At 53.3% G+C, this 23913-nt stretch overlaps 1 protein-coding gene across 1 annotated transcript in view; it reads left to right on the forward strand.

Annotated features, from left to right (window-relative positions):
- The first annotated feature begins 14350 nt into the window (after positions 1-14350).
- Positions 14351-23913, forward strand: part of LOC142488427 (uncharacterized) — a 1092840-nt gene continuing 1083277 nt past the window's right edge. Inside the window, exon 1 of the mRNA XM_075588928.1 lies at positions 14351-14625. The gene's annotated coding sequence lies outside the window, so the exon portion shown is untranslated. The remainder of the gene's footprint in view (positions 14626-23913) is intronic.

Here is a 23913-nt window from a genome sequence, read left to right on the forward strand (position 1 = left end):
ACACCGTCTCACGGGAACAGCAACCGCCGCTATCCCTATCTATCCCTAACGTGACAGGAACCCTAACCTAGGGCTTGTCCCTAATGAACCGCAACCTGGGGTGGCTTGGGGAAAACTCCTAGGGCCTGCGGAGTAATAACCTGCCCCCTCCCCTAGCTACCCAGTCCTATCTGTAACTACTAACTACTTGCTACTCCTAACAGCCTGCAGCAGACACACAGCTCTCACCGTCAGCCTGCAGACATCCACACACGCTGCACACACTGCGCCCAGCACATGCAGCGACACACACACACACAGCTGCGATCGTACACAGCCACCTGAATCCCCGCAGCAATCCACTGCACACACTCTGTGCCTATTTGCCAGTGCGCACAGCACTACCCACTGTGGCACTGCCAAACCTGCACCTTTCACTCCTAAGGGTAACCTCCTTATCTAGGGTCGTCCCTCTTCAGTTACCCCCTGCCCTTACCGGGAATTGGGGCCTGCCTGGGGACCTAAGGAGAACCCTTACCTGGTGCAGGAGCCACGCGCTCCCTACACCCTTCCTACTCCTTCCTTCTCCTCTGCCTGACTGACGCGTGCAAAGCCCGGGAAATGTATCTATATTCTCCCGGGCTGAGAATCCTCCAGCCCTATTGGCTGCTATGAGGCACCTGGTGCCTATCTCCCTATGCCTCCTGGGAGTTGTAGTTCCCAGGAGGCTGCTATACCATTGGGGCCGCGTGTGCGCTTCTCCCGCGCATGCGCGAACGCCTAATGGCCGCCTCAAGCTCTCCCTATGCTTCCCTACTCTCGCGCGACCTCCTAAGAGCTGCCTTAGCTTCCTACCCATATCTGCGCATGCGCGACCTGTCTGGGGCCTTCCCTGCGCTTGCCGGTCCCTGCGCATGCGCGAACCTACGCGCAATGGCGGCGCCCTCTCCTCCAGCCGCCGGGCCGGTGGCAACGCGATCGCGGCCTTAGCGACGGCCCGATCGCGTCCCCGGCAACCGGCCTGCGCCTCAGAGCACCGCGCTACTCCCTGCACTGGCCCCCACCCTCGCGAAGTGCCGGCGGGTCCGTCGCTGCCTCCGGCGGCACCCGCTACCGCACGGCACTCGCGGAGGGGGGCCAGAAAGTGCAAATTTTCCTCAGGGCTAAATTCTCCCCCTCGCAGAATCCCAACGACCTCGCTTGGGTAGCAACCATGCAACAGAGGATTATATAATGGAAAATGCATTGTAACCGATACATCACACACAAGCAATTCCCCATTTGTACCCAACATCATCCCCTGGATACCCGAGGCCAGCTGAGTCTCAGAGTGGAGTGCCCCTAACTGCTTGGGTGAGGGTATCCCTCCTTGACTCCTGTGAGTCTTTTTGAGCTCAAGACCAGTCCCTTGCACCAACCCACCTTCTCCCTCTCGCAGAAAAAATAGTAAGGGGTCCGGGGTATTGACCCTTGCCGGACCCCCCAGTTTCGTCTCACGGGAGACAGGGAGGTTCAGTCTCTTGCCTCGGTCCACCACATGGCGAACATAACGCTCCATCGCGCACCTGGGAGAGGCCACAACTACCAGAGCGGTCTCAACACAGTCTTTGTCCTCTCCAGCAATCCCTTTAACGGTGACCTCGGCGGACGGCACAACTTCTTCGGGTAGGCCCGGGTCTCGGAAAGGCCAGGCTTGGAGACCCCTCGTGCAGGAGTATGTGTCGCTCCGGTCCGCTACACCGGATACCTGGATGAGGTCGGATTCGTTCCATGATCTGCAGAGATCTTCTGGGGGAGACACCTCCACCAGGACGCGATGACGGGGTGAGCCCATCGCCCGGGTGACCCTACCTTTGGAGTCACCAGGCTCCACGATCACCGGGGAGCTCACACCCGACACCCCTGGGGCTGTCAACTTACCCCTATCGCTGTCGGCAGGTACTGATCCCAAGCCTGGGACCGCTGGTACCTCGGTGGTAGGCCGGACTGGCCGTTGCAGGGCACACGGGCCCACATCATGGTCTGCATCAGTGAAGGTGGTTGGCTCGGTGACCTCACGGGAGTGGTCTGCCGGCAGGCGCATCACCACGCTCGGTTGGTCGCTGGAATCACCACACATGGCCGGGGGTACAAACACCTTACCCTGGGCCTCCGGAATCTGTGGTTCTGGTCTCGGTGGTTCCTGCTCGGGAACCGGGTCTGGAACCGACATCTGGGGTTCCAACATCTGGAGCTCCGCCTCCAGCGGCTCCGGCTCAGCGTCTGGAAAGTCCATTTGGGCACATGGCCCCTCCACCACCTCCATTGCTGAAGTAGAAGCATTAGTAGCGGCTTCACCCACCTTGGTAGCACCATCAGGCGCATCTTTCTCCGCAGGTTCCGCCATCAGAGGTTCCTGCTCTACCGTTTGAATGTCCCCTTTGAGAGGGTCTGCAACAGTGTCCTCTGCCGCTGGCGGTTTGAGTTGCAGGAACTGCGCCGCACAGTCAGGACACTCGGGCCCTCGGGTCAGTTCACCAACGGGACACTCACATTCATTCAGACGGCCGTGCAGGCATTCTTCCCCGTCTACCGCTGTCATCGTGAGGGCGACGGTTAACTCAGGGGACCTGTCCGTCCAGCCACCAGTCGCCTTCCAGTCTTTTAACGCACACGGGCACACCACCATTGGCAAGACTAAATGAGGGGCCCGTACGATTCTATACAGCCAAGGGTGTTTTTCTCGGCATCCCTTGCTTTCCTTAGGGGGAACAGAAATGGCTGATTTCTGCTCACGACACTCCCTCCCCCTGGTGGACTCTAGAGGAGGAGCAGCACAGTCTTTTGGGGAATGTTGCGAGCTCGGTACTGAGTCACTCACAGTGTGGGGGCGGGGCTCTGGTTTTCCCGCCAGTCCTGGGCAGGGGTTTGCAACATTCTTCTGTGCAGGCTGGCAGTCAGCCGCACACGTGCCATGGTGATTTGGCGGGAGCCGCCATTTTAGGTGGGGCTCACTGTCAATGTCAATAGGGCTCTCGGTGCAGGCAGATACTGCCAAGTCAGGGTAGATAAAGGGGCACCCATCGGTCGGACCCCCGGGCAAATTTAAGAATTTAGGGCCATCTTCCTCGCTTAGGGTCTGGCCTGCATATATCAGGACAGTACTCCATTGCACGGTGTCATCATACCTTCGCCCTCTGACCCACGTACCCGCCAGTCCAGGGAGCTTCCGAACCTGCGCCTGGACATCTAACAAGGACACGCCAGCCGGGACTGCCCCCACGGCAACCACGCGGTTAGGAGTCACGTTCACTTTCAAGGCCCATGCGTAGACCTCCTGCTTTGAGAGCACCCACATGGTGGAACAAAAATAGGACAATTTAGAACAAAAAAACCATACAGGGCACCCCAGGTCTGATATCTCAGCAGCGCCTCCAAATGTAGCCCTTTTTGTGAACCGGCCTGACCCACCCAATCTCACATTGGCCCCTTGTGGTCTAACCGGTCCCTTTCCTTCTGGCACACATCTTCTAAGGGACTACTGGTAACTGTATAACACCTGTGGCTCCAGGAGATCTGAGCCTCCGCTAGCTGGGAGCCTGGGGAAACCCTTACCATTTACCTGGTGCAGCGCCTCCACTTACCCAGGATCCCCGTTATGAAAGATAGCCCTGGGTGTTATACAGTTACCAGTAGTCCCTTAGAAGAGGTGTGCCAGAAGGAAAGGGACCGGTTAGACCACAAGGGGCCAATGTGAGATTGGGTGGGTCAGGCCGGTTCACAAAAAGGGCTACATATATATATTGTCTATTCATTACATGCTATCTATATATTTTTTTTTAAATGCATCGATTCTAAAACGCAGACCTATTTCAGCCATGTGAAAATAGGAAAAAAAAGTGCGTCTTAGAATCGAGGAAATACGGTATATGTATGTATGTATATATATATATATATATATATATATATATATATATATATATATATATATATATATATATATGTATGTATGTATGTATGTATATATATATATATATATATACATATGTAGCCATGTGTAAGATTGGTGTACATATCTCTTTCTCATGCTGGCAGTAAACCTGGTAAGTATGCAGGAATGCCAGTAGTTATCATGGAGGTTTGCCCTCACACCCTGGTGAGGTGTCATATGTTCCCAAAGGAAGTGACAACATGCATTGTGCCCCCACTTAGTGGTACAGAGCAGGTTTGTTCTCCGGGGGGTGATATAAGACACAGCACTGCCTAAAGTTAGAAGTCAGTTTCCTGTTGTTGTGCTGCTCTGTTCACTGAGAGGCACGTGAAGGTTTGCAACATTGTTGCAGTGTCTCCTGCTAGCTGTGAGTCAGTAAGCAGGCGCAGCAGAGTAAGCAGACGCAGCAGAGTTAGAGGAGCTGGCAGAGTTAGAGGAGCTGGCAGAGTTAGAGGAGCTGGCAGAGTTAGAGGAGCTGACAGACAGAGCAGCTCAAAAGAGAGACAAAGCAGCTCAGGAGAGGAGATTACAGCAGCCAGAGAAGCTGGGGAATCTCTCTCTGAGAGTAAAGGTGGAAAGCAGCTCTATTAGGGACAAGGGACCTTCCTAAGAGAGTGCTGCAAAGAGATGAGTGGCTGAGCTGTTATCTGTGAGGGGCAGCTTGCCCATACCACCATGCAAATAAAGATGCCCTTGTTAAAGATACCTCCACTGGGTGAGTGTGAAGTTACTCAGCAGTGGATGGCACCACCAAGAAGGAGTTCCTCACCAGGACCATCTCCCTGCGGAAGCACAGATCCTGATGAGGTGGAGGCGCTGCACATGAAGTAAGTTGGACTCGCACCCACTACCTCAGCTACCAGTCCTGATGACATCCCCTAATAACACCAAGCGGGAGACTCAAGAGTCCTGTTACTTGCAGGTGCACCACCACACACGCCTTGTAATGGGGGACTGGTTAGACTACACGGGCCAATATGAGATTGGGTGGGTCAGGCCAGAGGGAACACCCGTTACAATTGGAGGCGCTGCTGAGAGACCTGTCAACAGGACAGGCTTTTGCTAGGCACACATTAGGAAAGAGAGAAGTGTCTGCTGCCACTTTGTGCTGCGTGGGACGGAGCCAGGGGTAGTCAGGGAGATGCTGGATATGCATGCCGCAAAGACGCCTTGGGATCCGTTAGGGGTTAGTGAGTCTGGAGCCGGGGGCTATTGCTGTTCTAGTCGCCTTGAGGTAGCGCTAGCGGGGGACGCCTGAAGGGGTAAACTGGTAACTGAGAGCAGGAATTCTGGAAGGGTCCGCACTAGGCTAGCCAAAAGTAGGTCGACGCCCAAAGTACTGCATGGAAGAGCCAGAGTACTCTAGTCTCCATTCCAGATCACTTACCAAGGAGCACAGACTGGAGGAAAGCGTTACAGTAGACACAGAAAGAGTGAGCCTAGCCTGAGGTAGTGCAAACACGAGTCAGATCTACATTAGGTACACAAGGTGGTGCACAAGGCATTTTATTGCATCGGTGTGGCAGCTGCCCCGCAGAGAGGAGCTCCATGTGCGATAACAGAAATTATAACAGAGAAAAGAATGTTGACCGCAAGATTGGAGGCTCTCTCAAGCAGTGAGTCACACCAAAGATGGCGGCTCCCGCCAAGTCGGGAGAGCACCAGGACTGTGCAAGAAATTGTTGCAGAGTATTGTCCGGGTTGGGTGTGGGTGCCAAAACCTGAAACCCGCCCCTGCACTGTGAGTAGTTCAGCACAGAGTCAGAACCACTCCTTGGTAGAAAATGTCCCTTCTCGAGAGAGCCCCGTCAGAATGGAGGATCTGCAGAGCGCAGAAGGTCCAGGATGGCAGGGGGCAGAGAGAACCGTCAGAATGGAGGATCTGCACATAGTAGAAGGTCCAGGATGGCAGGGGGCAGAGAGAACCGTCAGAATGGAGGATCTGCAGAGCGCAGAAGGTCCAGGAAGGCGGGTAACCGAGGAACATGCATATGACCTGTGCGTGGAAGAAGAACAAGCTATAGAAGAGACTTCTGTGAGCCTGTTGGAGACTGGCGTGACAGCCGTGGCTGCGCCGGGTTTGTCCTGTCTATGCTCTCGGGAAAGTAACCTCGAGGCTAGTGAGGACGACAGTGTTGCTAGATGGGAGGAACGAAATGGACTTTGTTATCATTCAATATACAAACAGCCAAACGCTACCTCAAATGTGATGCAGAAAGATAATACGACCCAAAATGGCGGTTCCCGCGTTCCCGGGACACCGCGTGGGCATGCTGCAGAAAGTCTTGCAACTTTGCAGTCTGCTAAATGTTGGCCAGGATTGGCGCCAACCAGAAAACTCCACCCCGCTGAGGAGTTTGGCGCGAAAGCTGGAGCCGCGCCCTCAGGGACTATGACTCACTACGTCCCTGTGCTGGGTCAGCCTACAAGTCTACGAGACCCTCCTCTAGAGTCCACCAGGGGGAGTGAGCACAGTGAACTGCCAGTAGCAACTTCTGTTCCCCCTAGGAAAGAAACAGAATGCAGCGAACCACATCCGCAGTTGTATGGTGTTTGGCCAGCAGAGGGACTGTATGTAACATTTCTTTTGTGCCCGTGCTTACAGAAAGACCTTAAACTCTCTGGTGGTATGAACTTTGATCCCTATCAGCGACCACGAGGGGTTCAGGTAGTGAAAGTCGAAGGAAAAAGGTACGTCCGGTGCCTATGCCCCAAGTGTGCTTTTCCTGATGGCGAATTGAGCTGGGGACCCAAGTGTGCCTGCTGCGCGGCACAGTTCCTAAAACCAGTGCTGCTGTGTGCTACGGAACCCGTAGCGGAAGATGCGGCTAACCAGCCTACCTCAACTACAGAGGGCCCGTGCGCCCTAACCGCGGCTCCAGATCCGGTTCCAAAACCGGAACCCCAGATGATGGAACCATTCCTGACGGAATCAACGAAGGGTAAGGTGACTGCCCAGGGAGAAGGGGGATCGCTACCACTGGTACCGCCGGAGCAGGACCGCTTCAGGCCGATGGCCATCAGCGAATGCGAAGCGCCCCGACGCTGTTCCCCTGCGGAGATGTCCCTATCCCCATCCTGTACTACTGAAGACAGTAGTCAACCAGCGGTGGTGATGCGCCAGCCGGCGGACCACACAAGTGAAGCTGAAGATAAAGAGACATTTATCCCATCGGCTGCGGACCATGATGTAGGCCCGTGTGCTCTACAACAGCCAGACCGGCCTACCACAGAGGAACCCATCGCAAGCCAGCGGAGTGGTGAGGAACCTCCTAACCCCCCACAGGCGCCGGTGGTGGCAATGGCGGATGTCGTTCTGGAGGAAGAGGTTCCGGTTGGGAACCCAACGCAAGATGGCGGCGAGTCCAGCGAGATGGCCGTGTCCTCTCGGTCAAGCAGCTGTACCCGGTTGCCTGGGTCCGAGAAGAGCCAGCAGGCCCTGCGGAAGCCTGGGAGTAAGGAGGAGAGTGAACCAGAGTGCCAGTCCGATGGTACCGGGCAAGGTAGCGAGAAGTTGCGGGTCGTAGCCCCGCGTATGCTGGAGGTGTTTCCCTATGCCCAACCCCAGGCCATAGTTAAAACCCCTGCACCTGTCACTTTTTCCTATGGGTCCCAGTCTAGCCAAGGGTTGTCTGGGGAGTCCCGAGCCACTTCTGAAGAATGGACTGGGGAAAATCTGGACTGGGGTGACTGTTTTGTCTCCGATGAGGGGTCGGGGAGGGAAATGTCTATGCAACGAATGTTATACTGCACTAATGATGACAATCGTACTGTTATGGTGGGATGTGATCCTAAGAGCATTGGGTCAAACTTTGGGTCTCCAGGAACATTGGGAGTTTCATCTGGGGATTTGGGTAATGTTGCTCATATGGTGCCTATTGCCCGGGGAGCCCCCTATGTGCCCTCACTGTCAGAAAGAGTTATTAGGGATCGCCAAAAGTTGGTACGTAATTTTCATCGTCCCTGGGAGAACGAACTTATGTTTGAAATGGGTTCCCTTGATTCAGAAAATTGGGATCCTGGCGGGTTAGATGAGACGTGGTGTAGTCAAGAGGGGGTAGTCTACATCTCCCAGAGAGGCCTTAGGGAGGTGTATGGGCATGATCCTCTCAGTCCACTAGCATCCAGGCCAGAGTTATGGGCTGATGGTGGGTGTACAGTATGTCCCCTAGAGTGTTACAGCATTGATGCTCTAAGCCCAGTGGACCATGCTCTGCGCAAGCCACCTTAAGAGGGTAGAGTAGTCCCAGTAATGGATACTCCAGCATGGGGTAATCCTAGTTGTTATACATCTAAAGTTAGGATGTATCTATTATGGGTATGATGAAAAGATATGTACTGTAATGTGTTGTTATGTTTTGCAGTGCTACCTGAAGGAAGGTTCCGCAAATTTAGATCCCAGCCGGGACGTTGGGGTTCCACCAGGGGGAGAATGTAGCCATGTGTAAGATTGGTGTACATATCTCTTTCTCATGCTGGCAGTAAACCTGGTAAGTATGCAGGAATGCCAGTAGTTATCATGGAGGTTTGCCCTCACACCCTGGTGAGGTGTCATATGTTCCCAAAGGAAGTGACAACATGCATTGTGCCCCCACTTAGTGGTACAGAGCAGGTTTGTTCTCCGGGGGGTGATATAAGACACAGCACTGCCTAAAGTTAGAAGTCAGTTTCCTGTTGTTGTGCTGCTCTGTTCACTGAGAGGCACGTGAAGGTTTGCAACATTGTTGCAGTGTCTCCTGCTAGCTGTGAGTCAGTAAGCAGGCGCAGCAGAGTAAGCAGACGCAGCAGAGTTAGAGGAGCTGGCAGAGTTAGAGGAGCTGGCAGAGTTAGAGGAGCTGGCAGAGTTAGAGGAGCTGACAGACAGAGCAGCTCAAAAGAGAGACAAAGCAGCTCAGGAGAGGAGATTACAGCAGCCAGAGAAGCTGGGGAATCTCTCTCTGAGAGTAAAGGTGGAAAGCAGCTCTATTAGGGACAAGGGACCTTCCTAAGAGAGTGCTGCAAAGAGATGAGTGGCTGAGCTGTTATCTGTGAGGGGCAGCTTGCCCATACCACCATGCAAATAAAGATGCCCTTGTTAAAGATACCTCCACTGGGTGAGTGTGAAGTTACTCAGCAGTGGATGGCACCACCAAGAAGGAGTTCCTCACCAGGACCATCTCCCTGCGGAAGCACAGATCCTGATGAGGTGGAGGCGCTGCACATGAAGTAAGTTGGACTCGCACCCACTACCTCAGCTACCAGTCCTGATGACATCCCCTAATAACACCAAGCGGGAGACTCAAGAGTCCTGTTACTTGCAGGTGCACCACCACACACGCCTTGTAATGGGGGACTGGTTAGACTACACGGGCCAATATGAGATTGGGTGGGTCAGGCCAGAGGGAACACCCGTTACACATATATATATATATATATACATATACATATATATATATATATATATATATACACACCGTATTTCCTCGATTCTAAGACGCACTTTTTTTTCCTATTTTCACATGGCTGAAATAGGTCTGCGTTTTAGAATCGATGCTTTTAAAAAAAATCAGCTAGGGGGCGCTGCTGCAGATGCCGGCCGGGATATTCACAGTGTGCAGGAACAGCACATGGCTGCGATCCCCCCCCTCCCCTTCCCATGAGGTGCAGAGGGATTGGAGATGCCTGTCAGGGCACATCAACATTGCCAGAAGCCCCCCCCCCCTTCCTGAATCCACATATGAAATGCAGGAGGTGCAGAGGTAGCTGTGTCTCTCGGTGTGTCCCTGGCTGTGTTTGTGTGTCTCTGTATGTGTTTGTGTGTCTCTGTCTGTGTGTGTCCCTGGCTGTGTTTGTGTGTCTCTGTATGTGTTTGTGTGTGTGACTCTCTCTGTTTGTGTGTGTCTCTCTCTCTCTCGCTCTGTCTCTGTCTGTCTCTCTGTGTCTGTGTGTGTGTCTGTCTCTCTGTATGTGTATGTGTGTTTGTTTATCCAGGACACCTTCCTACCCTTCCTGTTCTTACTGCTCTCTCGTGCTTCACTCTTTCGCTGCATTGAAATCTGATGCTGGCTGCTCTGACAGCAAAAGGGTTAAGAAAAATCCCCCCCACACTGCCCCTGCCATATCTGTCTCTCTCTCTCTGGTCTGTGTGTGCCCCCCCCCCCATTCTCCTCACCCTTCCCCCCATTCTCCCCCCCTTCCCTCCCATTCTCTCCCCCCTTCCCTCCCCTCCATTCTCCCCCCCCCCCCCCCACTTTCCCTCCATTCTCCCCCCCCCCCCTTTCCCTCCATTTTCTCTCTCTCCCCCCCCCCCTTTCTGCCTGTCGCTCCCCATTCTGTCTGCCTGTCTCCCCATTGGTTATTGAAGTGTCATGTGACCCTGCTAGTTAAAAAAATAAACAAAAACATTCTGCACATTTAATATAGTGGGATTTTTCCCCCCAGTTTTTTTATTAAATCAAGGGTGCGTCTTACAATCGATGGCATCTTACAATCGAGGAAATAGGGTATATATATATCTACAGTGCTCGACAAACCCGGTCGCCAGCTGCAGACTGGCTCTTGGCCAGTAACCTTTCCTCTGCTCTGCAAAAAAAAAATCCCCTGCTCGAGAAAAAAAAAAATTCAAAAAAAAAAATCGTAGCTGATTGGCTGTGACGCGGGATGGAGTTGCCAGGACTTCAAACCGCCCTTTCACGGGTAAGTAATTGGGGAGGGGGGGGGGCAGTGAGTGCGTGCATGCGCGTCTGCTGCTCCTCCCCTTCCTCCTCCTCCTCATATCCTGCTGTATAATTCTGTCAGCTCCTATAATTTACAATTTAAGGATCCGGTCATGGAGGAGTTTGGACAGATGCTTCAGGTGGGGGGAATATAATACACATTAAATATTTATATACAGTATACACTGATACATCCCCCCCTCCGGTGTTCCCGCTGCCCGCGCGGGTCGGAACATACTGCAAAAGCCGGGGTGTTTCCCTCCCCCACCGTCCGGTGCCCGCGCGGGTCACATACTGTAGTAGCCGGGGTGTTTCTCTCCCACCCCCCCCTCCTTCCAGTATTCGCGCTGCCCGCGCGGGTCACATACTGAGGTAGCGGGCTGTTTCTCCCCCCCCTCCCCTCCGGTGTTCCCGCTGCCCGCGCGGGTCACATACTGAGGTACCCGGCTGGTTCTCCCCCCCCCCTCCCCTCCGGTGCCCGCGCGGGTCACATACTGTAGTAGCCGGGGTGTTTCTCTCCCCCCCCCCCCCTCCCCCTCCCCCTCCCCCTCCCCTCCGGTGTTCCCCCTGCTCGCGCGGGTCACATACTGAGGTAGCAGGGTGTTTCTCTCCCCCCCTCCCCTCCGGTGTTCCCGCTGCCCGCGCGGGTCTGAAGATATTGCAGTTGCCGGTGTTTCTCTCCCCTCGGTGCTCCCGCTGCTGGGTGATTTGTCAAGATAGATAGATAGATAGATAGATAGATAGATAGATAGCTTCCGCTACCTGTTTAGTTACTAGGAAGTCTGAGCCTCCGCCACTGGGAACCTGGGGTATACTTATCTTCACGGTGCAGCGCCTCCACCGACGAGGGTTCCCAGCGTAGTGGGAGGAGCCCCTCACCTGAACCAATATACACATTAATTACACTCAGGTATATTACTATATGTAACGCGTAGCTCACCACAAACCAGACGCAACCGCGAGGCTGAGATAGGGAATTGTATAAATGCCAACCCACAACCGCGAGGGTGCACCTAGAGCAGCGATTCCCAACCGGTGCTCCGCGGAACCCTGGGGCTCTGTGGAGCCATCCCAGGGGTTCCGCCTGGCTGCCGGCACTCACTGCTGCCCCTGGCTCTCCCCCCTTCTCTCCACCCTCCTCTCCCCCCTCCACTCTCCTCCCTCCTAGGAGCGCGCGTGCAGTCCTTGCTGCCTCCTGCCTGTGAGCTGAGAGGGGAGGGTGATCTGTGCTGTCGGCTTCTTTTTGTAACCTTTTCATGTGAGCCAAGGGAGGTGGGAGGGCGGGAGGGGAAGAGATGCTGCTTCTTCTGCTCAACGTTGCTTGTGTGAGTGTGTGACAGACAGACAGACAGACAGTGTGTGTGTGTGTGTGTGTGTGTGTGTGTGTGTGAGGATGGGGAGAGGAGAGGATGGGTTGAAGATGAGGAGGAGAAGAGGGGGAGATGAGGGAGAGAGGAGGGGAGGGAGAGGAGAGAGGGGCAGAGGAGTGAGAGAGGGGGAGAGGAGAGAGGACAGAGGAGGGGAAGGAGAGGGGAGAGAGGGGGAGGGGAGAGGGGGGAGAGGAGAGGGGGGAGAGAGGGAGTGGGAAGTGGGAGCGAGAGGGAGAGTGATAAAGGAAGAGGACAAAAGGGGGAGAGGAGACAGAAGGGGGGAGATGAGAGAGAAGAAGGGGAGACAGAAGAGGGAGAGGAGACAGAAGGGGGGGAGAGGAGACAGAAGGGGGGAGAGGAGACAGAAGGGGGGAGATGAGAGAGAAGAAGGGGAGACAGAAGAGGGAGAGGAGACAGAAGGGGGGGAGAGGAGACAGAAGGGGGGAGATGAGAGAGAAGAAGGGGAGGAGAGGAGACAGAAGGGGGGAGATGAGAGAGAACAAGAGGAGACAGAAGGGGGGAGAGGAGACAGAAGGGGGGAGATGAGAGAGAAGGAGAGGAGACGGGAGAGGAGACAGAAGGGGGGAGAGGAGAAGGGGGAGATGAGGGACAGGAGAGAGAAGGAGGGAGAAAGGAAGAGGATAGAAGGAGGGAGAAGGAGAGAGAGAGAAGGAGGGAGAAAGGGAGAGGAGAGAGAAGGGGGGAGAGGAGAGAGGGGGAGAGAGATCGATTGATCAGTGGGGGTGATGTGAGAAATGCAGGGGTCGGTGTTATGTGAGATGCAGGGGGGGTGATGTGAGATGTAGGGGGGGTGATGTGAGATGTAGGGGGGGTGATGTGAGATGATGGGGGGTGTTGTGAGATGATGGGGGGTGTTATGTTTCAACCAAACTCATTACAAAATATATACACATGGTTTATTCAAAAGAATGAGTTAATTATTATTTATTACCCCCACTGCTTTACATGTCTATTTTGTGATTTACCCGTCGAACATGTTATCCAGATAGGGGTTCCCCGAAATTTTACAAAATACTTAAAGAGCGCCTCCAAACAAAAAAGGTTGGGAATCCCTGATCTAGAGTGTAGATTGGTCTTGCAAGCCAGATCAGGAGTATAGAGGTTAGAGTAGTCGTTTATACTTGCCAAGGTCAGGATAGGAGAGTAGCGGATCGTTGGGGTACTATGCCAAGGTCAGGAGCAGAGAGTGGAGAATGGTCGTGCGTAAGCCAGGTCAGGAGAGGAGAGATGCGGAGTCCAATACGTAGCAGGGGTCAGGCAACAACGGAGACAAGGCAGGATGCAGCAGGAATAAGGCAAGATGCAGCAGGAACAAGGCAGGATGTAGCAAGGTGCAGCGTCACATAGGATTATGCTCAGCAATGTGTGAGTGAGCAAGGCAGCTATTTAAGGAGCCATCAACCAATGGAGAGACTGGGCGGAACCTGAAGAGGGAATCCCATAGGCTGCTGGGTCACACAGGTGTGCCCTATTACACAGACAATCATTAATAAATAAATTATGTGTGTGTTATGGGCTATAGCTTCTCTGTGTGAGGCTGACATGTAAAAGACTAAGTACCTTCCGAGCTGAAGCAGAAAGAGGAAATAAGAGGCACGGACATAGAGTATATCACCAGGCGGCACTGCACACACAGCACAGAGTATATCACTAGACGTCACTACACACACGGGCACAGGGTATATCACCAGACGTCACTACACACACAGCACAGAGAGTATATCACCAGACGTCACTACACACACGTGGCACAGAGTATATCACCAAGCCTCACTACACACACAGCACAGAGTATATCACCAGACATCACTACACACACAGCACAGAGTATATCACCAGATGTCACTACACACACGGGCACAGAGTATATCACCAGACGTCACTACACACACAGCACAGAGTATATCACCAGACATCACTACACACACAGCACAGAGTATATCACCAGACACACGGCACAGAGTATATCACCAGATGTCACTACACACACAGCACAGAGTATATCACCAGACGTCTCTACACACACAGCACAGAGTATATCACCAGACACACGGACACAGAGTATATCACCAGACCGCACTATATACGGTGGGAGATGGGGGTGAGATTGTCACTATGTTTCTCACCAGCCCACAGCCAGCACCACGTGCAGCTCTCACCAGTGGGCACTCACCGCACCTTGCTTGGGAGCCCACCAGGGGTCACTGTTCCATATGAGCTCAGGAGGAGCTGGTTAGAGGCGCTCTGGCCTCCTCTCTTCCCTCTCTATGGTCCCGCTGCTGCAGCCGGATGTCCTGGTGTGGGAGGTTTGATTCCGGCAGGAAACACTGACCCTGAGCACAGACTGTCCCACATCCTGAGGGGGGAATCCAGGTCACTCCCACAGGGAAGGACTGAGAGATCACAGGGGCTCCCCCCACCCTCCATAGGAAGTACACACACAGTGAGGGGGGGATAAAGTGCACATCTCCGGCACTGATGGGGGGGACACACTGAGGAATAGGCTCTGCAGCCTCTAAGTCCCTTTTCCTGTGTCCCCCTCACATTGCCCACCCCCTGCTGCACAGAGATCTTCAGCCTGTGTTATTGGGTAAGTGCTTTCCTCCTCCTTCCTTCCCCTCCCTTGTGTGACCTGTGCACATTATCCCAGTGCTGTTCTGAGCTTCCTTACACACAGGAGCCTGAGAGGCTGAGCCTCTGATAGTGAGGGGGGGCCTCTGGCACTGGGGGGGTTACTCCTCCTGTATCACAGGGACTGGGAGATAATGGGGGTTATTTTACATTGGGAATTAACATTAGGAATCAGTGAGGATAAGATTGGGAAAGTTATTAAATAGAGTTAGAAAGTAATTAGATTGAGGGAGTATTGGTTGGAGTTTAACTCCTTCATTACCACAGGGGCCAGCATCATGTGTGTGTTATGGGCTATAGCTTCTCTGTGTGAGGCTGACACGTTTGCCCGGGGACAGTCCTGGTATGTATGTATCAAGGGGAGAGGAAAAACAAAAGGCGCAAACCACTGACCACAATGCTTAAATTACTAAACACTAATAAGATTGTAATGCAATGAAAGTCCAATCTGTAGAATCCTGGATTGAGTGGGATCTATAAATGAGAAGATAGCCAGATATGGTGAAGTATTTATGTATGTATGACAACGTAAGCACAGATCTTACTTATGAAATCACAGATAAAAATGAGCATGTCAGGATAAAATCCTTGTCTCGAACTATAATACGGGAACTGTTAGCTACAGGATCAACTCCAAAGGACGCCGTCTGCGTCCGACGTCTGTATATGCAGATCTCCTCCTCGGCTGGAAATCTCGCGATGTCAGCGTGATGACGCTCCGCTTTCACTTCAGATATACAGAAGCTCCTCTGTGGGTAAAATCGTTCGGAAATGCCGTTAATAGCGGTTTGTAAGTTCCAATTGCCTTGAATAAGGCATATAGTCCAGCAAGCTAGTAAAATCCAAGGGACAAGACTACCGTAGCCCTGCGCGTTTCGTCTAAAAAGACTTTATCAAAGGGTGTGATACCTTGAGATCCCACTCAATCCAGGAGTCTACAGATTGGACTTTCATTGCACTGCATCTTTATTAGTGTTTAGTAATTTAAGCATTGTGGTCAGTGGTTTGCGCCTTTTGTTTTTCCTCTCCCCTTGATATTATATATATATGTAACGGGTATTCCCCCCCCCACCAATCGCAGATACAGTGTGGGGGTGCAAGGAACATACGGTGTTACCATAGGTGTGGTGCATTACCTGTTGGCTCGCAGGAGGGCTGAGCTTCCGCCACGGGGAACCTGGGGCAATTATACTAGGGGTACTCACAACGATGCAGCGCCTCCACCTGCGATGGCTCCCACCAGAGGGGGAGTGGTTCCTCGCAGGACAAACACAATAATCACATAGACAGCATGTATATTAACTAGTGACTTTACTAACATGCCAGACAACACATCACATTCATAATAACCTGTGTCCCTCTCACGAGGAGACAATAACTGCGACGTCTCGCAGGACGCTTCCCCAACACCAGGTGATCCCACCCAGTGTCCAAAGAACCCCACCCAATGTCCCGCACTCTTGCAGAGAGAGTCAATGGGTGACTGCGCAGTCACTATTTATACTAAGGGCCCGTTGGTGCACTTGTGTATTAGATAGTACCTGCGCTCGGATCTCCAACTGGCTTCACAAAGGATCCGTCGTGTGATGGTTCCGTCTGATCCTACACCGGACTCCTTTGTACACGCGGACCGCCAGGGCGATCCCACTCTGGAATAGTCTCTGTGGACCCCAACGTGGGTCCGAACCGCTTCACAGGAACCGCAGCGTCCGCTGAGTCCCTATCTAATCATCCCTACCGTGACAGGATCCCTAACATAGGACCTGTCCCTACAGCACTAAATGACATGCGCTATACTATAGGCCGTCCCTATAGCACAGCAACCTGAAGTGGCTTTGGGGAAACTCCTAGGGGCCTAACAGGGGTTAATGACCTGTCCCACTCCCCTGACTCTTCCCAGCCCTGACTGTTACTAAACTAATCCCAGCGCCTGCAGCAACAAGCTGTGACCCACTGGATGTGTGCAGCCAACGTGCTACACCACAAGGTGCCTGCCTGTCAGACCTCACAGCACTGACCGCCTGGACTCTGACAAGGCAGCACTACACTAAGGGCAGCGTCCCTATCTTGGGCCTCCCTCAGGAATTACCCACTAATCTAGTGGGGAGTTGGGGCCTACCTGGGGTGTGGGTACCTATGTGGGTGCAGGAGCTGCACTCGCTCCCCGCACCCTTCCTTCCCTCACAGCTCCCTGACTCCAACTCACTCAACTGATCACTATCAGCGTATGCAGCAACACCCTGCAACTTAACACTAAGTCCGCTGCTGCCTTTCTTCCCTTCTGTTCCCCAGCTCCCACTAATGCAAGTGACAGGGTCCCTAACCTGAGGGCTGTCCCTGGCAACACTCACTTTACTGGGGAGCTGAGCTATCTCGGGCCCTGGGGGTGCTGGCCTAGTACAGGGAGTCCCTGACTCCTGTACCCTACCTCCTTCCCTGGGCTGCTCCGGTCTCTGACTGCCCACGCAGCTGCAAGAACGCGAAATGTATCTCTTTCTGGCCCAGTGTAATCCTGCAGCCCTATTGGCTCCTATGAGGCACCTGGTGCCTGTCTCGCTATGCCCCATGGGAGTTCTAGTCCCATGGAGCCTAAAAACACACAGGGGCCGCGTGCGCGCCTGCGCCTGCGCGAACCCCTAATGGCCGCCGCAACCTCTCCTGCACTTTCCCTACACTCGTGCGACTCTGTCCTGGCTCTGGGGCTCTACCTGCGCATGCGCGACCACTGCGCATGCGCGAGCTAAGGGGCAATGGCGGCGCCCTCGCAGCCCGGCTCCGGGAGCGCCGGGATCCCTGTAACGCGCGTGCGGCCTTGGCAACCGGCCGCACGCGTCCCTGGCAACCCCCGAGCCGGGATCTGACCGCCCTCACCTCTGTGATCGCCGTGCGGTGCCGCCATTGGACTCAGCGGCACCCGCGATCGGACACGAGGTGAGGGGGGTGCTGCTGTGCAGGAGAGACCTGGCTACATATATAATAATATATATATATATATATTGGAACTTTGTGTTTCCTTTACATTGTGGCAGCATCCACAGATACATATTAATACTGTTTGTTAGATATATTTGCGCACCTCTTTCTCTCCTATTGTATGTATGTCTTTATTTATATAGCGCCATTAATATACATAGCGCTTCACATTAGTAATACACGTGACAATCGTATAAATAACAAATAGTACAAATAACAGATCATGGGAATAAGTGCTAATGGTACGCCTAGATCTAGACATTGGATTAGGTAGAGCAAGCCGAACACCTGGAGATTCCCAAACTACATGAGACAGCGAAGATTTTGTAAATTACCTAAAGGGAGCATGGGAGATATTCGAGAAAACAAACCAGGCACATAAGACGAACCCCATACTTTTTTGGGAAACATCAAAAGCAGTAATTAGGAGCGATATCATGGCATATGTCTCTAGAAGGAAGAAACAGGCAACCCAGGAGTTCTGCAAAGCAAGTAAAGAACTTAGCAAGGCATTTAGAGAATTCAAAACAGACCCAACATCTCAAAATAAAGAAAGATATAACCAGAAAAAATCTATATGTGAGGTGTGGCTAGAGAAAAAAGAACTGGGAAAAAAATCAATAAAAGAAGCCAAATTTTTCAGACACGTGAACAAGACGGGAAGGCTCCTGGGAAATCTTATGAGAAACTATAGGTCAACTAAACCCATTACTAGAATATACGATAGGACAGAAATAACCACAGAGGTAGGGTGACCAGATTTGGAAAATGAAAAACCGGGACACTTTTTTTTTTTTACGTAACAGTTTATTGTAGTACACTTATACTTTACTACCATTAGTCCTTGTTACGTGCGTGTGTGCGCGTGCGTCGGATGACCTCACTAATCGAACAAAAAAACCCAGATGTGAATGATTCTGAACCCATTAACCAGTGTCTGGATGCCCCCTCTTCACAATTTCTAAAGCAGCAATCCCGCCAGGGATCTTACCTGATCTGCAGTCCCTCAAGTCCTATACTGGAGGGGAGGTGTTTCCTACCTGTCTTCCGATGTCTCCCGCGTGAATCTTGAGTCAGATCTGGAAGAAAGCATGGTAGGTTACTTCGGTGTTGGTATACGGCAGTTAAGATAAGACATAGAGGGTGAGGGAGACAGGGGGAGAGAGAGAGAGGGAGACAGGGGGAGAGAGAGGGAGACGGGGAGAGGGAGACGGGGAGAGAGAGAGGGAGACAGGGGGGGAGAGAGAGAGGGAGACAGGGGGAGAGAGAGAGAGGGAGACAGGGGGAGAGAGAGAGAGGGAGACACGGGGAGAGAGAGAGCGGGAGACACGGGGAGAGAGACAGGGAGAGAGAGAGAGGGAGACGGGGAGAGAGACAGGGAGAGACAGGGAGGGAGGGAGAGACAGGGAGGGAGAGGGATAGACAGGGAGGGAGGGAGGGAGAGAGAGACAGGGAGGGAGAGAGAGACAGGGAGGGAGGAGAGACGGAGGGGGGAGAGAAAGGGAGGGAGAGGGAGGGAGGGAGGGGAGAGAGAAAGGGAGGGAGGGGGGAGAGAAAGGGAGGGAGGGGGGGAGGGGGGAGAGAAAGGGAGGGAGGGGGGGAGGGGGGAGAGAAAGGGAGGGAGGGGGAGAGAAAGGGAGGGAGGGGGAGAGGGAGGGAGGAGAGAGAGGGAGGGAGGGGGGAGAGGGAGGGAGGGGGGAGAGGGAGGGAGGGGGGAGAGAAAGGGAGGGAGGTGGGGAGAGAGAGAGACAGAGAGAGGGGGAGAGAGAGACGGAGGGAGGGGGGAGAGAGAGAGAGGGAGGGAGGGTGGGTGAGAGAGACACCCACCCACTCATACACACACACACACCCACTGATACACACACACACACACTGATACACACACACACACACTGATACACACCCACTGATACACACACACACCCACTGATACACACACTGACACACACACACACCCACTGATACACACACACACACACACACTGATACACACACACACCCCCACTGATACACACACACACCCCCACTGATACACACACACACACACACACTGATACACACACACACCCACCCACTGATACACACACACACATACACACACTGATACACACACACACACACACACACTGATACACACACACACCCACTGATACACACCCACTGATACACACACACTGATACACACACCCACTGATACACACACACACCCACTGATACACACACTGACACACACACACACACCCACTGATACACACACACACACACACTGATACACACACACACCCCCACTGATACACACACACACCCCCACTGATACACACACACCCCCACTGATACACACACACACACACACACACACTGATACACACACACACACACACACACACTGATACACACACACACACCCACTGATACACACCCACTGATACACACACACCCACTGATACACACACACACTGATACACACACACACACACACCCCCACTGATACACACACACACACTGATACACACACACCCACTGATACACACACACACACACACACTGATACACACACACACTGATACACACACACACACCCACTGATACACACACACCCACTGATACACACACACACACACTGATACACACACACACACACTGATACACACACACACACTGATACACACACACACACTGATACACACACACACCTACTGATACACACACACACACACACACACACACACACACTGATACACACACACACACACTGATACACACACACACACACACACACACACACACACACACACACACACACTGATACACACACACACACACCCACTGATACATACACACACACACACACACTGATACACACACACACACACTGATACACACACACACACACTGATACACACACACACACTGATACACACACACACCCACTGATACACCCACACACCCACTGATACACCCACGCACCCACTGATACAGCCACACACCCACTGATACAGCCACACACCCACTGATACACACACACACACACATACACCCACTGATACACATCCACGGAGGGAGGGAGGGAGGAGAGAAAGGGAGGGAGGAGAGAAAGGGAGGGAGGGGGAAGAGAAAGGGAGGGGGGAGAGAAAGGGAGGGAGGGGGGAGAGGGAAGGGGGAGAGGGAGGGAGGGGGAAGAGAAAGAGAGGGAGGGGGAAGAGAAAGGGAGGGAGGGGGGGAGAGAGGGGAGGGAGGGGGGGAGACAGAGAGAGGGAGGGGGGAGAGAGGGAGGGGGGAGAGAGGGAGGGGGGAGAGAGAGAGAGAGGGAGGGTGGGAGAGAGAGAGAGGGAGGGAGGGGGAGAGACAGAGAGAGGGAGGGGGGAGAGACAGGGAGAGGGAGGGGGGGGTGAGGGAGACACCCACCCACTGATACACACACACACACACACTGATACACACTGATACACACACACACTGATACACACTGATACACACACACACCCACTGATACACACACACACACACACACACACACACTGATACACACACACACACACACACTGATACACACACACACACCCTGATACACACACACACACACTGATACACACACACCCACTGATACACACCCACCCACTGATACACACACACACACTGATACACACACACACACACTGATACACACACACACTGATACACACACACACACACACACTGATACACACACACACTGATACACACACACACACACACACTGATACACACACACACACAATGATACACACACACACACCCACCCACTGATACACACACACACTGATACACACACACACACACACTGATACACACACACACACCCTCTGATACACACACACCCACTGATACACACACACACACCCACTGATACACACACACACACACACACACCCACTGATACACACACACACACACACACACACACACACACACACACACACACACACACTGATACACACACGCACCCACTGTTACACCCACGCACCCACTGTTACACCCACGCACCCACTGATACAGCCATGCACCCACTGATACACACCCACTGATACACACACACTGATACACACACCCACTGATACACACACCCACTGATACACACACACACACACACACACACTCACAGACACACACACACACACACACACACACACACACACACACACACACTGATACACACACACACACACACACACACACACTGATACACACACACACACACACACACACACACTGATACACACACACACACACACACACTGATACACACACACACACACACACTGATACACACACCAACGGATACACACACCCACTGATACACACACACACACACTGATACACACACACACACACACACACACTGATACACACACACACACCTCTGATACACACACACACACACACACACTGATACACACACACACACACACACTGATACACACCCACTGATACACACACACACACACTGATACACACACACACTGATACACACCCACCCACTGATACACACACACCCACTGATACGCACACACCCACTGATACGCACACACCCACTGATACACCCACGCACCCACGGATACACCCACGCACCCACGGATACACCCACGCACCCACTGATACACCCACGCACCCACGGATACACCCACGCACCCACTGATACACCCACGCACCCACTGATGCACCCACTGATACACCCACGCACCCACTGATACACCCACGCACCCACTGATACACCCACGCACCCACTGATACACCCACGCACCCACTGATACACCCACGCACCCACTGATACACCCACGCACCCACTGATACACCCACGCACCCACTGATACACCCACGCACCCACTGATACACCCACGCACCCACTGATACACCCACGCACCCACTGATACAGCCACGCACCCACTGATACACCCACGCACCCACTGATACAGCCACGCACCCACTGATACAGCCACACACACACACACACACACTGATACACACACTGATACACACACACACTGATACACACCCACACCCACTGATACACACACACACACCCACTGATACACACACACACACACACACACACACACCCACTGATACACCCACACACCCACTGATACACCCACACACCCACTGATACACCCACGCACCCACTGATACAGCCACACCCACCCACTGATACACACACACACACACACACACACCCACTGATACACACACACACTGATACACACACACACACACACACACACACACACACTGATACACACACCCACTGATACACACCCACACACCCACTGATACACACACACACACACACCCACTGATACACACACACACACACACACACACTGATACACACACACCCACTGATACACACACACTGATACACACACACTGATACACACACACCCACCCACTGATACACACCCACTGATACACACCCACTGATACACACCCACTGATACACACACACACACACACACACACACACACTGATACACACACCCACTGATACACACACCCACTGATACACACACACACACACACACACTGATACACACACACACACACACTGATACACACACACACACACACACTGATACACACACACACACACACCCACTGATACACACACACACCCACTGATACACACACACCCACTGATACACACACACACCCACTGATACACACACACACTGATACACACACACACACACACACACACTGACACACACACACCCACTGATACACATCACTGATACACACACACACACACCCACTGATACACACACAGATACACCCCGCCAGCCCCTGCACCACCCGCGACCGCGCAGCCACCACTGCCCGCTCCCGAGCCCATCTCCCACACCAAGTGGACGGGTGGGAAGTGAGCGCCGGGGGGCAAAGGTGGGAGCGCCGGGGGGCAAAGGTGGGAGCGCCTAGGGGCAAAGGTACGAGCGCCGGGGGGCAAAGGTACGAGCGCCGGGGGGCAAAGGTATGAGCGCTGGGGGGCAAAGGTACGAGCGCCGGGGGGGCAAAGGTACGAGCACCAGGGGGCAAAGGTACGAGCGCCGGGGGGCAAAGGTACAAGCGCCGGGGGGCAAAGGCAGGCGCACCCCCCACTACCACCTCCTATTACCCCCCCTTGGCTGGGACCCGGGACAGAAGGGGGACACTCACCGCGCACATAGGAGCCGGGAGCGGGAAGGCAATCAGTCACGTGTGCGCTGCACAAAGCGGAAGCCCCGCCCCCGGCTTCCTCTGA

Source organism: Ascaphus truei, chromosome 2, assembly GCF_040206685.1.
Source record: "Ascaphus truei isolate aAscTru1 chromosome 2, aAscTru1.hap1, whole genome shotgun sequence".
NCBI lineage: Eukaryota > Metazoa > Chordata > Amphibia > Anura > Ascaphidae > Ascaphus > Ascaphus truei.